Source organism: Symphalangus syndactylus, chromosome 17 (assembly GCF_028878055.3).
Source record: "Symphalangus syndactylus isolate Jambi chromosome 17, NHGRI_mSymSyn1-v2.1_pri, whole genome shotgun sequence".
In the NCBI taxonomy this organism is placed as follows: domain Eukaryota; kingdom Metazoa; phylum Chordata; class Mammalia; order Primates; family Hylobatidae; genus Symphalangus; species Symphalangus syndactylus.
The window spans coordinates 67,358,700-67,374,907 of NC_072439.2; the positions used below are offsets into that span (position 1 = coordinate 67,358,700).

The 16,208-nt window shown below is 34.6% G+C and overlaps 1 long non-coding RNA gene across 1 annotated transcript in view; it reads left to right on the forward strand.

The window, feature by feature from the left end:
* The window catches only part of LOC134732953 (uncharacterized), a 473,617-nt gene extending 464,488 nt beyond the window's left edge, over positions 1–9,129 (forward strand). The window contains exons 8-9 of the long non-coding RNA XR_010116490.1: positions 8,283–8,422; positions 8,585–9,129. This is a non-coding gene — a long non-coding RNA (uncharacterized lncRNA). The remainder of the gene's footprint in view (positions 1–8,282; positions 8,423–8,584) is intronic.
* Positions 9,130–16,208: the final 7,079 nt, after the last annotated feature.

Below are 16,208 nucleotides of genomic sequence, written 5' to 3' on the forward strand. Positions count from 1 at the left end.
AGACATTATGTGGCTTTCTTGGATATAATACATTCCATCAGTACCCATTTTTGTGTGTATGTTTGTGCCCACTCACCAACATTGCTGTGGACACTAAAACCTATCTCTTAAGTCAATTCTCATTTAGATATTCCAATTAATTCAGATTTCTCTTTCCTATGTCATATGTATATTCTCTACTTATTGCATACTGTCACCTTGTCATTTTGTATTTTAAGCTTTAAAAATTATTCCTGTATTTTTACTACCTAGGGACATTATACTAATTTTCCAGCTCTGTACCTTCCACTTATATGACTTTTTTCCTTTGTTTTCCTTGAGTACTTCTTCCTAATTCAAGCTCCCCCTTTCCTGAAAATCTCCAATATCATAAATTTCATATTACAAAATCAATTACAATGTTTCAAATTATTATTTATTGCTCATTGTGTTTTTTGCATTTTAAGCATATCAAAAACCAGTCATGAAATTTGACTATAGCAAATTGCATTAGAAATTATTGGTGTCTAGCCTACAATAGGTAGTCAATGAATGTCTATTGTTTCAATCACCCTGGCATTAAAAATAGATGCTAAGGGAGTAAATATTACATACTAGTAGAGTTAGAACTTAATGCTTTCTTTAGTAAACAATTTCAATGCATAAATCTTGTAAAAGTAATTAGAATGGATTTATTAATTAATTGATTTCAGGTTGTTTTCCTGTTATTTGTTGTGTCTTCTTTTCTCTTCTCTGAATTTTGTTGGTCTATATGATCTTTTTCAATAACCACATTTGGATACTTTAAATTACATCCTAAATATTATTCAGTAACTTTGGAAAAGTTAAAAAAAACAAATTACTCAGGAAAGAGATGGTATATGAAATCTTTAAAAAAAGCAATCTTTAAATCTCTAATATTTAACAATTCTACAGAAGATTCTTTTCAGGAAGGAAGCTTTCTCAAAAAGTGTGAATCAGAAAAGTAGACTGTGGTTCCTATAGTGTTAGGTGGAGACAAGTTTCAGTTGGTTTTATAATAAATTCAATTGAATCTATGTTCCCTTATATACTTCTTTCTTTTTGACTATGAAATATCTTTCAGGGCTCTCACCAATCTATTTTCACATTTATAATATCACTGAGATATTTCTGATTTTGTACTTTTCTCAAGGAAAACAGCCAATGCGTATTTAAATAACACTGATGACTGGCATTATGTTTAAATTTATTTTACATTCAATTTAGACTCAAAAAAGAAACCCTTTGTTTAGCTTAACTTCAGTGTCCACACAACTGCATAGCCACATAAGCCCCTCTGAGGTAACACACAGAAATTAATCTACTTGTATATTGGTCCTACAGTCAAATTCCCACTTAAGATTCATTATTATGTAAAGTAACTACAAAACTTGATGGAGAGAACTAATTTAATTTATTAAATCTTGTGAAAGTAATTGAAGCTGGAAACTTCTTTGAGCTGCAGAGAACATGGCTTCAGGGGTGACTTGCCTTTATAAATTCTTTGTAGCATTATAGTGAACTAATCAATTTTAATAACTACATTGACATTCCCATTCTCTGTGAACCCATCTATGAATGGCAGACCCAATATCTAGGTCCTAATACCTAGTTTCGTGGTTGGAGACTAGAATGTGTCACCCCAAATGTTATTAGAAATTAATTTGGGCCATGCTGCCCCAACATATGCCACCTTGGTATCTTGATTATTTTGAGCTGAAGGTGCTTGAAAAATAGCAAATGTAGGGAGAGACTTTCAGTGAACACTCGTTCTGTCTAAAGTCAGATTTAAAAAAAAAGAAAAAAGAAATCTAAATTGTCATAAATCCTTTCCCTGGCTATTGTTTAATCAGCAGGAAAAATTGACTCCTATCAGAGAAAGGATTAAAAGTCGACACCACACTCAGACAAACTTTGTCACAAATTATCAGAATTCCCATCTGTTATTCTAAGGACCCATTGATCTTTTCTAAAAGTCATTTTCTCTCCCCAAGTGATCTACAGCCTCCTCTCCTTCCCCTATTAAGATGGTCTATATATATTGTCCTATTTTACCAGTTTGAAGGGTGTTCACTTTTTTTTTCTGTGATGTCCCATGCATGTAATATTAAAAACTGGCAAGTCCGTATGCCTTTTCTTCCGTTAACCTGCCAGGTGTCAGTTTATTTCATACACCCAGCTATTGAACCAGGAGAGCAGAGGGGAAGTCTTTCCTCCCCATATGGTGTTCTCAATAGAGTCTATTTCTCAATGTGTAATTTATCATTCATTAGGTAAATATAGTACTAACTAAAATATATTTCACTATTAATATGAGAAGTTTTTTGCACTCATATTGTCTTCAACTCAAACTGTTCTCTCTTGTCTACTTACACTTGATATGGTAATCTGTTAATGAGTAAAATCTGATCAGTTGCTTTCTGGGTGTCAACATTTTCACTTTCTTTTAATGAAACACGTTTTATGTTGCAGAAAAATATTTCCCATGTGAAAGCTTACTCAAGCATATTCTGCATCTGTACATCAATGGCTCCTCTGGTTTAAATTGAAAGTACAGATTTTTTTTTAAAATGAAATGCAAGCTTATGCCATAAAGAAGTTGAATAGCTGGGCGATAATGGATTAGTAATGAGTCATTAGTGACTAAGGTGAAGAAAAAATTGCTGTAAAGTAATAAATGGCTTTGCAGCACATGCAACATTCAGCAAGAACCAAATGTCAATGGGAGTCCAGGTGCCAAACCTTCCTGTGAGTTTATAAACTACTTAGAAGAACACAAACAATTTATACCTTATAGTAGAGAATAAAACTGAATGCTTAAATCTCCAATTCTCATTAAACCTTAGCTACTTAGGTGGTAGAGAGAGCAGTTTAAACAGTTATGAAAATTGTGTAGCATACTGATTACTCTCAGCACTTCCTAAAATCAGTCTATAATCATATTCCCAAACAGCTGCCAGCACTACTTCTCATTTCTTTGAAACTGGTTCTTTTTTCCAAAAGGTTGTGCAGAAACCATGAATTCTCTGACAGGGCCATTCATGTCTCATTCTGAGAGGTACTTAGTATACTCAAGAAATAGTTGTTAAAAGCAAGAGGTTTTTTATTTATTTATTTATTTAATTTTACGACAGTTATAGCAAGAGTTCTGTTTAGTTAAAAAGGATGTAAGCTGTGGATCGGGAGCAAGGATCTAGAGAAGTCCTGCTGGGCCATGCATGGCCTTTAATTTTCAGGACAGGAGGGAGATTTGCGAGATCAAGAGAAGGGGGTGAAGGCATTAATCTGGGAAGTGAAAAGGCACACAGGACAAAGAGTAGCAGTGATTTACTGTTAGGGAAGTATTTCAATGTTTTAATTGCCACTATTGGCTTATCATGACATGATGACTGAATATTGACCCTGATTAAATGAATATCTTCAGCAACGCTGTCAAAATTTGCCCATTAGAAAATTTTGTGGGGGCTATGTTGCCACCTGACCCTGTCATCAGATGCCCTCAATGAGGTTGATATCTCTTATTTTCAATAGCCATTTCCTATTCTGTTCACAGATTAGAACATAAAGTCTCCGTCAAGTTACATAACAATTTACAGAACTAGCAAGTGACAGGACAGGAATTCATCTTTCTCCCACTGCTTTTAAAACTATCTCTGCTGAAGAATAAAAGGCCCCCTAGGGGAACCTAGAATAAGAACTCCACATCCAAGTGAAACTTTGGGAAGGAATGGAGGGCTGTTCAGATGTGAGGGAGAGAAGGGATAGTGTCTTTGTTACAACTCAAGCTTGTCATTTTGTTCCTTATAATTCTAAAAATAAAACTTCAGATGTCCAACAAAGTACACCGTACGAAATATATTTAAGCATGGTTTAGTTATGCAAGTTGTTCAGGGAAAATGGGCGCTCTGGATAGAGAGGCTCTCTGTGAATGAAGGTGTGACCCAAGATCACTAGACAATTCTATAAAGTGTGAACTCTAACTAGAGCCTTCTCTAGGTGTGGCACATTGGGCAGGACACTTAATCTCTCTAAGCTGCAGTTCCCTCATCTGTAGAACTGTAATGATTCTCTTTATTCAATAACTAGAGAAATTTAATGTGATGATTTATATTTAGGGCTTCGCATAATGACTGAAAAAAAGTGTCAAATAAATGTTAGTTCTTGCTATTGCCATTTTTACATTAAGAAAAAGGAAAAGTGGAAGTCTTATCTTCCTAACCTTAGCAGCTGCTATAGAATTTTTTGCAGAGTGAATATTTGATAAATGCTCGTTGAATGAGTAACAACTTAGACTAAATACCAGTTGACATGTTATCTTTTCTGTTTTCAGTGAGATATTCCAATCATAGTAAACATCTATTAGAGTCAGGGTTATTTGATTTTTAATTTCTTTTTCCTGTAGGTATGTATGTCTAGAGTTCCTTAAATAGCAGCATAGAAAACAATAGATTTCAAGACTGTGGAAGACTCTCAATTATAATCATTTTATAAATGATAAATTCTAAAGTTACTTCACTTTGCATAGGTGTACCTGTAAAGCATATAAATCAAAACATAATATAGCATAGCATGGTGCTATAGAACAACACAGTGGAAATAAGCTAAAGGTTAACTCAGTTAAATTATAACATGTAGTAACATTAAGCGTTTGCTATGTGCTATGACATTCAACAAGAGCTGTGGGGTAGCATAAAATACAAGACATGAGCTCAGCCCTTAAGAGTGCCACTCTAGGCTGGGCGCAGTGGCTCACGCCTGTAATCCCAACACTTTGGGAGGCCGAGGGGGCCGGATCACGAGGTCAGGAGATCGAGACCATCCTGGCTAACAAGGTGAAACTCCGTCTCTACTAAAAATACAAAAAAATTAGCTGGGCATAGTGGCGGGCGCCTGTAATCCCAGCTACTCAAGAGGCTGAAGCAGGAGAATGGCGTGACCCGAAAGGTGGAGCTTGCAGTGAGCAGAGACTGCACCACTGCACTCCAGCCTGGGTGACAGAGCTAGACCCTGTCTCAAAAAAAAAAAAAAAAAAAAAAGAGTGCCACTCTAATTTACCATATAAGATTATAAGATTTTTTTCATTTAGTCATTTGTATATGCATTAATTTACAAATTTTACTGGAGACTTGCAATGTGCCACGCACACTGCTAGGCACTGAGTATACAATAAAAACAAAACAATGTTTTCACTTTCAAGGAACTCGTATTCTTGTGGAGGAGATAGACATGTAAACAGCTAATTGAAATGAAATGTTTTAAGTGTTATAAGAATGAAATAAAACAGAATGTGATCGATCATAGGACAAATTGAACGTGACCGGTAATGTGCTTGGTAGGGGTTCACAGATGAGAAAATTAAGTCCCTTGAAAGATGTTTCTAAGCCAGAACTGTAGATTACAATAAATTATATTAAGATAATTGCAACTTGGCCGGGCACAGTGGCTCACTCCTGTAATCCCAGCACTTTGAGATGCTGAGGCAGACGGATCACCTGAGGTCAGGAGTTCAAGACCAGCCTGTCCAACAGGGTGAAACCCATCTTTACTAAAAATTAGCCGGGCATGGTGGCATGTGCCTGTAATCCCAGCTGCTCGGGAGACTAAGGCAGGAGAATCACTTGAACCCCAGAGGCCGAGGTTGCAGTGAGCGAAGATCACGCCACAGCACTCCAGCCTGGATGACAAGAGCGAAACTCTGTCTCAAAAAAAAAAAAAAAAAAAAAAAAAGATGTTTAGTTACAAATCAGGTGGGAATGGATATCATCAAGGAATATAGAATAGATTTTAAAGAAGTAAATGGAAGCAATGAGGCCTTTGTATACTTTAATTTTTTTTACTTGGAATTCTCCATTTTGACTATCCATCTGCCAAACGAACTATGCATGTCTTTTATTTTGTGCCATGATTCAGAGAATCTTAGCAAGAAAGGACTCGAGTATTATTTGAATAAACTTTGCATTGTTTATTGTCTAGAAAGCATCGCTGGCATTTGGTTCCTAAAACTTGGTCTTCCTTTTCTGTTTGAACACTGCCAGTGATTGGGTTGCCCACTATCTGCCTTTTGTATATTTAGCAAAAGGTATTTCTCATTTATTTCTCCTAGTTTTCTCTACAGTTTGTATAAACTCTTTGGTATCCTTTTCATTAAATAGCCCTTCAAAAATTTTTATATGCTACTCTTGTGTTTACAAAGTCCTTTCTTTTATAGACTTATCATAAATGCATAAATACATATATACTAAAACATATATTTAATACAAGCATCATCAACTTCAACTGTATCTCATATGGCATAGTTTCTAGATATTTCACCATTTGAGGAAGAAAAATAAAAGTACTAGTAATATTTTTACCTAGTAGCAGAAATGAATTTAAAACTCCTAATAAGATCTTGAGATAACTGGTCACATTTGTGATGGCTCTCTTTAGAATAAGGTGTCCGATGTGTTTCTTTGCCCCCAGCTCTTTTTATTTTCACCATTTTTAAATATTGCTTGTTAGAGTCTTCCATTTCCTGTTATAATTACTTGGCCTCTTTAGGTAAAATTATTGGTCTTTTTTACTCATGATTATAGTGGTTTTATATTTGATCATAGTAGTTGGTTTACTAGAAAGAGCCTTAAACTCAGCTGTGTCTGTGTTACTTCTCTGGACCTGTATTTCTTCATCTGTAAAATGAGGAGACATGAGTAGCTAAATTCTTTGGCTTTAAAATTATGATTCTACAGGTCTATGCTCTCCGTTCTCATTGGAACAACTGGGGGCATCAGAGGTAACTATTATTTTTGCTGACCACACAGTATCTTTTGAAATTAAACAACAATAAAGATTATTCCTAGTTGAAGCACTTATCTTTATCTTGTGTAATGTATAGCAGCAGAAAAAAGCAATAGGGGGAGGAGGAAAGCCAACATGACCTTGTGAAGAGGAGCACAGCAATCATGCTGTTCACATGAGAGAGAAAAATAAGAACCAATAAACACCACTTCTTACAGTAATAGATACCAAAGAAAAGAAAGAGGGATCATTGGTAAATAATGGGGCAATCCTACTGTCTCTTACCATTCTTTATTCTGTTCATGACATGAATGTAGCCTCGTAAATTACTTTCTAAAGCTGAAAGTGTTTTTCTTTGAAAAGAGATTCATCATCTATGATTCTGATTCCCTGTACTGAAATGAATGGAATCAATTGCATACCCTGTAATAATGCTGCATAAAAATTACCTTTTGAGACCATAACCTTTCCCAAACAGCATAATAATTGAAATGCTATCTTGCTGCATGGCAATTGTGAGACTCTCACTTTCCCTTCTATTCCATATAAGACCTCAGAATCTCTCAGTGATATGACAAATAAATAAGCTTCATACCTGCAGCTTCATCTTCCCTCCTCTGAGCCAGCTAATATATCTCAATTGTTCAGATCCTCAGGAGTAATATGCTGTGATGTTATTTGGTAAATTAAAAAATTCTTAGTGTCTACTTTCCAACAACTTTTACATGAAAACTTATAAATATCTATACATACACAAATATCTATACATACATAAATATCTATACAATATAATAAATATCTATACATGTATAAATGCATACATGCACAAGAGTAAGGGCATATATATGCAATACATACATATACACATAAATGCATACACACACAGTAAATCACAGTTTATAGCGTCCATTGTTCTATGCACTTCATACTTCATACAGTAACTCATTTAATCTTCACAATTCATAATAGGCATAACTGAATATTATAATAAGATATCATCATCCTCATTTTGTAGATGAGAAATCTGAGAAACAATGAAGCGAAGTTACTTGGCTAAGGTCACACAGTAAAGGAATTGAGGAAGCAATTTGCCTGCAATGACATTACTCTTATATTATTATTTTTATATTGCCATATAAATGTTCCATAAGTCAACATACTGAATATCTACTTCCTACATATGGATCCACTATAAATGATTAAAGTTAACAAAATGTAATGTTACCTTGAATTATTTGAAAACAGGTAGTAAAAAGGGGATAGAAAATGTTAGAGGCAATTGGTTCCTATGAAAATTTAAAACTTAAAAACTAAAAATTAATCCTTGGCTTCTAAGAATTCTACTTCGTTCTAATATCTGATTTTCCACACATCTTGGCTGTACTTATCGTGGTGAACAGGAGGAAGGAATAATCTGTTACTTGCCAAAGTCTTTCTATTTAAATATCAGGCATATCTAAAGAGTCCAGTAGACAGTAAAATACAATTCTTAATTCTCCTCACAGGTCATATTCGATCTTTTAAAATTTCTCTTAGAAGAAGGTAGGGGATGTGAGTGGAAGAGTAAAGAAGAATTACATCATACAAAAAATTGGAATGAGGAAGAGGTGATAAAAGAAAATGACCTTGGGAATTCATCTACATAGTAAGTCATCTCAAATTGAAGTGATCATCTAAAGATATTTTCTATATTAAGAATACAAGAAGGTGCTAGCAAAATTTTAGTGTATTACCATACAAAAACAGTCAATAGTTTATCTTTAATTAATTATATCTATCTTTACAGTCTTATGTTTCCATCTTCTAGGACCCAAGGAAAAGTATGGCTAACTGCTTATGAAAACACTCAAATAAACAGGAGCACCCTGATGTGAACGCATCTCTAGTTCAATAGATACCAGGAACACAACTCAGGCCAATTGAAAATACAGTCTCTGGCAGTCTGGCCCAAGAATGGGATTTTAAACACCTCTCCAGGTGACTATAATGTGCATTCTGAGTTTGGAATCACTGCTTTAGATGTTACAAATCCATTTGCAGCTAGGATCCAAAGTCAAGAAACTTGGGCTTAATGTGGGGAAAAACAGAAGACTTTGAAGGAAGCATTGACAATTTGTCATCTGTGTAACTTCTGTGACACTGTGCAATCTCTACCTGGCTTATCTCCATAATATCATTTCATGCTCTTCTCCTGCCCCTTTACTATTGTACAGTCACTTTAATTCTCAATTCATCAAACAGCCAAGTGCTATCATGCCTCAAGTATTTCACACATACTAGTCCCAGTTCCTACAATGCACTCTTCCCTACTCCTTGCCTGACTAGTTTGGTAATTTATTATTTTGCCAATTTAGATAAGTGGTAATCACATTTCCCAGAATTCTCTTCCTTGCCTCAGTTCCAAATTAGTAGTGAATATAAGAGATATTTGAAATGAAATCTGAAAAGCAGAGAGGAGTAACAGATATATTATTTTCACATGTGGAAAGTTGGTTCAAGGGAACTATGATGCAGATACCATTGTGATTCACACAGTTTTGTTCTCATTGGCTAGCTCATCTTGTTAGCAAGGAACAACATTGGAGCCTATAGCTCCTTCAGGAACTACCACATCCTCCTTTGATTTCTTCAACTCCTGAACTGTGTACATGTGGATCTCCATGACAAAGGTCCAAATTTATCCTGAAGTTCATTTGAATCATTGAGGTTGACAGCCTGGAGGGGGTAAGATGCTGGTGCAAGTTCTAGTCCATTCTTGCCTGTTCCGGGCTCTCCTTGTTCTCTACACTTCACACCCATGTACCCTTCCCAAATTCCTGTTCTGCTGACTTCAACCTCCAGCACTAGATGCAAACATAGAAGCCTTATATAGGCTGTTTAATCATCCCCCACCATCATTTGAGCTCAAATTCCTATAAGAAATCCCTATATATCACTCCTAGTGATTCTATTTCTTCAAACAAATTCTGACTGACAGACCTAGCTTCTCATTCTCCTTTAGGGTTTAAATTAAATATCCCTCCTCAGGGGACTTCCCAGAGAACACTGTCTAGAATATACCCCTCTCTTCACTTCCCTAGTTACATTCTGTCTCAGCCTCTTGTTTATTTTTCTCCAAGAACTTATCATATTTATTTATTTTATTTGTGTTTGCTTATTTGTTGTCTATCTCCCTCACTACAATATAGATTCCATAGGGCAAGGAGTCATTCCTGTCCTCTTTATCACTTCATCTCCAATGTCTGCCACAATTCCTGATACATAGTGAATGTTCCAGAAACATTTTTGTATACATGAAATTAATGAAAAATAAAGAGACATACATTTTGGAGAGGTAGCTTTGAGAGCCTTGTGAACAAATAATTCAAGAAGAGACGTGTGGCTGGCTGACCAGATAGAGAACTAGTGAAAGTGATAATGGCCTGAAATAGATCAGTGTAAAAAAATGAGAGGGAAAGATGTTTTTAATGGACCAAAAAAGGCTAGATAGAAGAATTTGGCTGCTCTATGAACAAATTTACGAAAAAGAAGGAAGAATCAAGATGACAGATTTCTCACAGGTTACCAGGGGAATGGTGATACTGCAATAGATTAAAGACAAAGAACAAGTTTTAAGGAGTAAGACAGTGAGTTTGAAGTTTTCAATTCAAATGAAAATTTCTGGATAAAAGTCAGGAATTGTGACACACTTAGACGTATCAGATAGTGATATTATTTGAATCCATGACAACAGTTAAAGTTATCTAGGTAGATTGTGGAAGTGAGTTAAGATGGGGTCCAAGGAATACTTAAATATTTGTGATGGGAGGATGGGGGGTGACCAAAGATATAAAGCACAAGAAATTTAAAATTATTTTCTCCCATTCTGTAGGTTGACTGTTCACTCTGATGGTAGTTTCTTTTGCTGTGCAGAAGCTCTTTAGTTTAATTAGATCCCATTTGTCATTTTTGGATTTTGTTGCCATTGCTTTTGGTGTTTTAGTCATGAAGTCCTTGCCCATGCCTATGTCCTGAATGGTACTGCCTAGGTTTTCTTCTAGGGTTTTTACTGGCCATCAGAGAAATGCAAATCAAAACCACAATGAGATGCCATCTCACACCAGTTAGAATGGCCATCATTAAAAAGTCAGGAAACAACAGGTGCTGGAGAGGATGTGGAGAAATAGGAACACTTTTACACTATTGATGGGACTGTAAACTAGTTAAACTATTGTGGAAGACAGTGTGGCAATTCCTCAAAGTTCTAGAACTAGAAATACCATTTGACCCAGCCATCCCATTACTGGGTATATACCCAAAGGATTAGAAATCATGCTGCTATAAAGACACATGCACAGGTATGTTTATTGTGGTACTATTCACAATAGCAAAGACTTGGAACCAACCCAAATGTCCTTCAATAATAGACTGGATTAAGAAAATGTGGCACATATACACCATGGAATACTATGCAGCCATAAAAAATGATGAGTTAATGTCCTTTGTAGGGACATGGATGAAGCTGGAAACCATCATTCTGAGCAAATCAAACACCGCATGTTCTCACTCATAGGTGGGAATTGAACAGTGAGAACACTTGCATACAGGATGGAGAACATCACACACCGGGGCCTGTCATGGGGTCGGGGGGAGGGACAGCATTAGGAGATATACCTAATGTAAATGATGAGTTAATGGGTGCAGCACACCAACATGGCACATGTGTACACATGTAACAAACCTGCAGGTTGTGGACATGTACTCTAGAACTTAAAGTATATTAAAAAAAGAAATTGAAAATTATTTACCATTTTTAAAGTATAAAGGGAAATTTTTTCATATCAGATAACTGCATTGATATTAAGAGTAGAGTCCCAGACATCATTCCTCTGAACCAGGAACCTCAGAAACCATCCAGTCAATGATATGAGCATTTAATATTCTCTATCTTCTTTCCTTTTTTCTTCTCAGCTCTTCTACCAAAATGCTCATTGTAATATTACAAACTGAGGTGAAAAACACTGTATTGCCTGCAGAGAGCTTTGCATTTTCTGCCTTATGCAGTACTTCTTAACTGGGGGCAACTTTGCTTTCCAAAATATATTTGGTAATGTTGGGAGGTATTTTTGACTGCTATGGAATCTGCTGGGTAGAGATCAGGATGCTGCTAGACATCCTACAGTGCAGAAGACAACAGTCTCCACTCCACAACAAGACTGTCCATCCCCAAATTATTGAGGCTGAGAATCACTAATATAGAAAAACATTTTGCAAATTACTCTTTTGGAACATTATTTCCAAAAGTTCCCTGGAATATTAATAGATTTTGTGCATATGATTACAAACACATGTACATAAACGACTATGTGGTCAAATTAATTATGAAAAAAATTAAACAGGTTTATTTACTCCAGTATTCCTCAAAGTCTTAAATATATTAATGGACATTTTAAATATCTTAAAAATGATATTCTGCATGTCCTGTTTCCCATACTTAGTTGACTTTGGAGACTGTTTCTGATGAAATACATTGAAGAAATAATGTTCTACAAAAAAACCTTTGGTAAACACTATTTTGGAGTCTGGGAATGGAATTTAGAATATAAGGGACATAATAATAGGATTATTGTCTCCTAAACAATGTACTAAGAGACAAGCACAGAGACCTGTCATCTAATTTCAGGTCTGATCTATTAATTAATCCAAGGAGTTAGTTGTAGAGTGCTTTAATCAGGGGCCCATTATTATCTGATAAATAAAATCATATAAACTTAAGAATGTATGAAAATTTAAAAATACAATATCTGTGCTATAATATTTGTAGAAAATCAAACTAAGAAATATATAACATAAAAAACAGAAACCAAGCTAACGAATTTAGGCAAAGCATAGTACCTTTTCAAACAATATAAATTAAATTTACCATTATACTTAAAATAAAAATATTTCAGATTAAACTTAAAATAGTATTCAAGCTATATAGAAAAAAAATGCTGTAAATCATGTGTCCTCCATTTACTTGGCATTTCTATAAAAATATGGCAAATTTAATCACTGGCTAAAATCACCGACTAGATTTTATTACATTTTGGATTTATTCCGACATCAGTGAAAAAAACAGAAATGTCATCATCCCTGGTTATTGTGGGATATTAGTAACAGGAAGCCCCTGGATAACAAAATCCCTGATGCTCAAGTCTCTGGTATAAAGTGGCATAGTATTTGCATATAACCTATGCACATCCTTCTGCATATTTTAAATCATCTCTAGAATACTTATAATACCTAATACAATGTAAAAGCTCTGAAAATAGTTGTTACACTGTATTGTTCAGGGAATGACAAGAAACACAGTCTGTACAAGTCCAGAACAGATGCAGCCATCTTTTTTCTCCAATATTTTCATTCTGCATTTGGTTGAATCTGTGGATGCACAACCCATGGATGCAGTAAGCCATATGTGTGTGTGTGTGTGTGTGTATATATATATACTAGCTGCAGCATCATATTATCATCACTACTTTTTAAAAGCAGAGCATTTTATTTGTCAAATGATGCTATCTCGCAGGCCTTATTTTTACTTGGAAAAATGGTGGTGGGCCATTGACTGGCAAGTATATCAGTAGACATGGAGATTTTAAAAATTCGTAACAAGTTTAGAATATTTTGAAGATTTTATATTATAAACTTTTAAAAAGAAAAAATATCTGGAAATAATTCAATGAGTACAACAGTTAGTGATGATAATGCGAAATTGTCTGGAAAATAGGATATATAAAGAAGACTAAAAATGATGGTTGGCTTCTGAAAGAGAATTCTGAGAAATGAGTTACTGAAAATCCTGTTTGAACCAAAACCAGAACATATAAAAATATACTTAAATTGTACCAAGAGATAAGGTTAAACATAAAGATGAACTGTGTTTTCTGAAGTTGGCACTTTTATAGCATCTTGAGGGCAAGTGTCTCAACTCCTCTTATATGTCGAATTATATTTAATGCTGCTTGGATAAAAATAAAAGGTATTATTTATTTTTATCTATAACACACTTCTATGATTCTAATAAATGTTTCTCTGAATGTATGTTGTAAAAAGTGGTTAAATAAAAACCACATGCAGCAATGGCAGAGTGAAATATATCAAAAGATTTTTCAAGGATGGACGTGGGTGTTTGTGTGCATAAGGATAGGGTACTATACATAGAGGAATTACTATAGTTCAGTGCCAGTACTTCAGTATTTTAAGTTCTGAAACCTTTTTATATACAGTTTTATATAAACTTTATGTGTGGGAGTAGTGGTTATCTTTTAGGCAGGCTAAAATTAGCCAAATTGAGAAGACTGATGCACAAAATCCTACTGCTAATATATTAATTGACAACAGAGCATGTACTTGAACAGATGTAGAAATTTTCATGTTGGCTTAATTACACATTATTTCTCAATCATTAATAACAGGTGAAGAGCAAAACTATATTATTTGTTTGGTGAGTATAAAATTATAAGAAGTGAATTCATGCATTAAGCAGATAGGCCAGTTTATACTGTAGTAACACATTAAACCCTAAAACTTCAGTGGCTTAACATAATAAAGGTTAATTTCTATCTTGGAAAGGTGGAGAGTCATATGAAAGCTCTTAAAAATTCAGTCCGAGACTAACACAGAACTCTTTTGCTCAATACAATGGCCCAAACTGGTCATATGGAATTGCCTAATAAAAGGAAGTCTAAGAGATGTGAAAATGCATTCAAATATTTGGCGAATTGTAGATGGCTCTGCTCTGGTTAGATCAGTTGATTATTTAATGGCATAGGTTAAGATAGGCTTCTGCAACAATCTCTCAGGTTGTGAGGAATTTGTCCATGATCTGAACAGCTTAAAGAAGGGGAATACTTCTCCCTCTTTTAAAGAGCTATAAAATGGACTTTGTTTACATTTTACTTTCAAGTTTCACTTTTTATATGATACAATATCTGACAACCCCATTTTTAGTTTGATGCAGTCCATTTAATATGCTTCTATTTAAAATATAATGTCAGCTGACTTAGTAGCCACTCTATCTTTAGTGTTTTCTATTTTAATTATACTCCCAACCAATCAATTACTATTTTTTAAAGAAAAAATAGAGTTGAGGATATAATACTTAGACATTGCATTGTATTTAATAAAGAAATCATTTTAACTTGACTAATTAAATGTTTAATAAATAATCATTAAATCTTGAAGAAAATTGGTAAATTGAATTTATTCTTTCAGGGGTTTTAAGACACAGTTTACAAGTCCAGCATTTTCTAAATAATATGATTTATATTTTGTTAAAGACACACAAAATTTTACAAAATGTTTTCTGTGATAGAAAATAATTAGAATTAACCCAAATAATCAGAATTAACCCACTTGGGTTAATTCTATCCATAGAACTAAGAATGGTAAGGTGCTTGGAAAAAAATGAGTTATGCCTGTATGAGCTGTTCAAGGTATATGGAAAACAGGAAGTTTGACAAATGCATATAACATAATTTATTTTTATTTAGGGGATAACTTAAACTAATGCATACCATGTTAAAAGAGGTATAGGAAAAAATCTGCTAAAATAGTCATCAAACTCTTTGTAGCAGTGGATACAATTTAATATATTCCGTAATATTTACTCTTTGTACATTAGAAAAATACATTACTTTCTTAATTAGAAAAATCATTAAGCAATATTTAAAGAGAAAACAGATATATTTGACTAATGAGAAATTACATAAAATGATATTAAACTTATTTTTGAGGGGTAAATTTTGATTAGTCTTATGATTCAAAGTCAAAAAACTCCATGAAATCGACCAAATAAAAACTTCTTTGGGTAATGGTCCCAGCTACTTGGGAAGCTAAGGTGAAAGTATCACTTGAGCCCAGGAGTCCAGAGTTGCAGTGAGCTATGATTTTGTCACTGCACTCTGGCCTGAGCAACACAGCAATATGCTGTCTCAAAGAACAAAAATAAAACAAAAATTATCTGTCCCAAGATTTCCCTTTATATTCCATATATTAGTTATCTATTACTGTATAAGAAATTACCCCCAAATCTGACATCTTGAATAACAGTTATTAGCTCATAGTTTCTGTGGGTCAGGAATACAGGAGTCACCTAGCTGGGTGGTTGGAGACAATATCCCTCATGAATTTATAGACAAACCGTGAACTGGGACTGTAGTCTCATCTGAAAATCCAAATGGGAGCAGATGTGCTTCCAAGCTCACTCATGTGATGGTTGGCAGAATTACGTTTCTCAGTGGCTCTTGGCAGAAGACTTAAGTTTCTTGCCACATGAGCCTCTCTGCAGGCTTCCATAGCGTACATTTGTAATGGCAGCTGGCTTTCCCTAGAGCAAGTCATCCTAGAGAGAGGATATACATAGACAGAAGCTGGAGTATTTTTATAACTTAATCTTAGAAGTGATATAC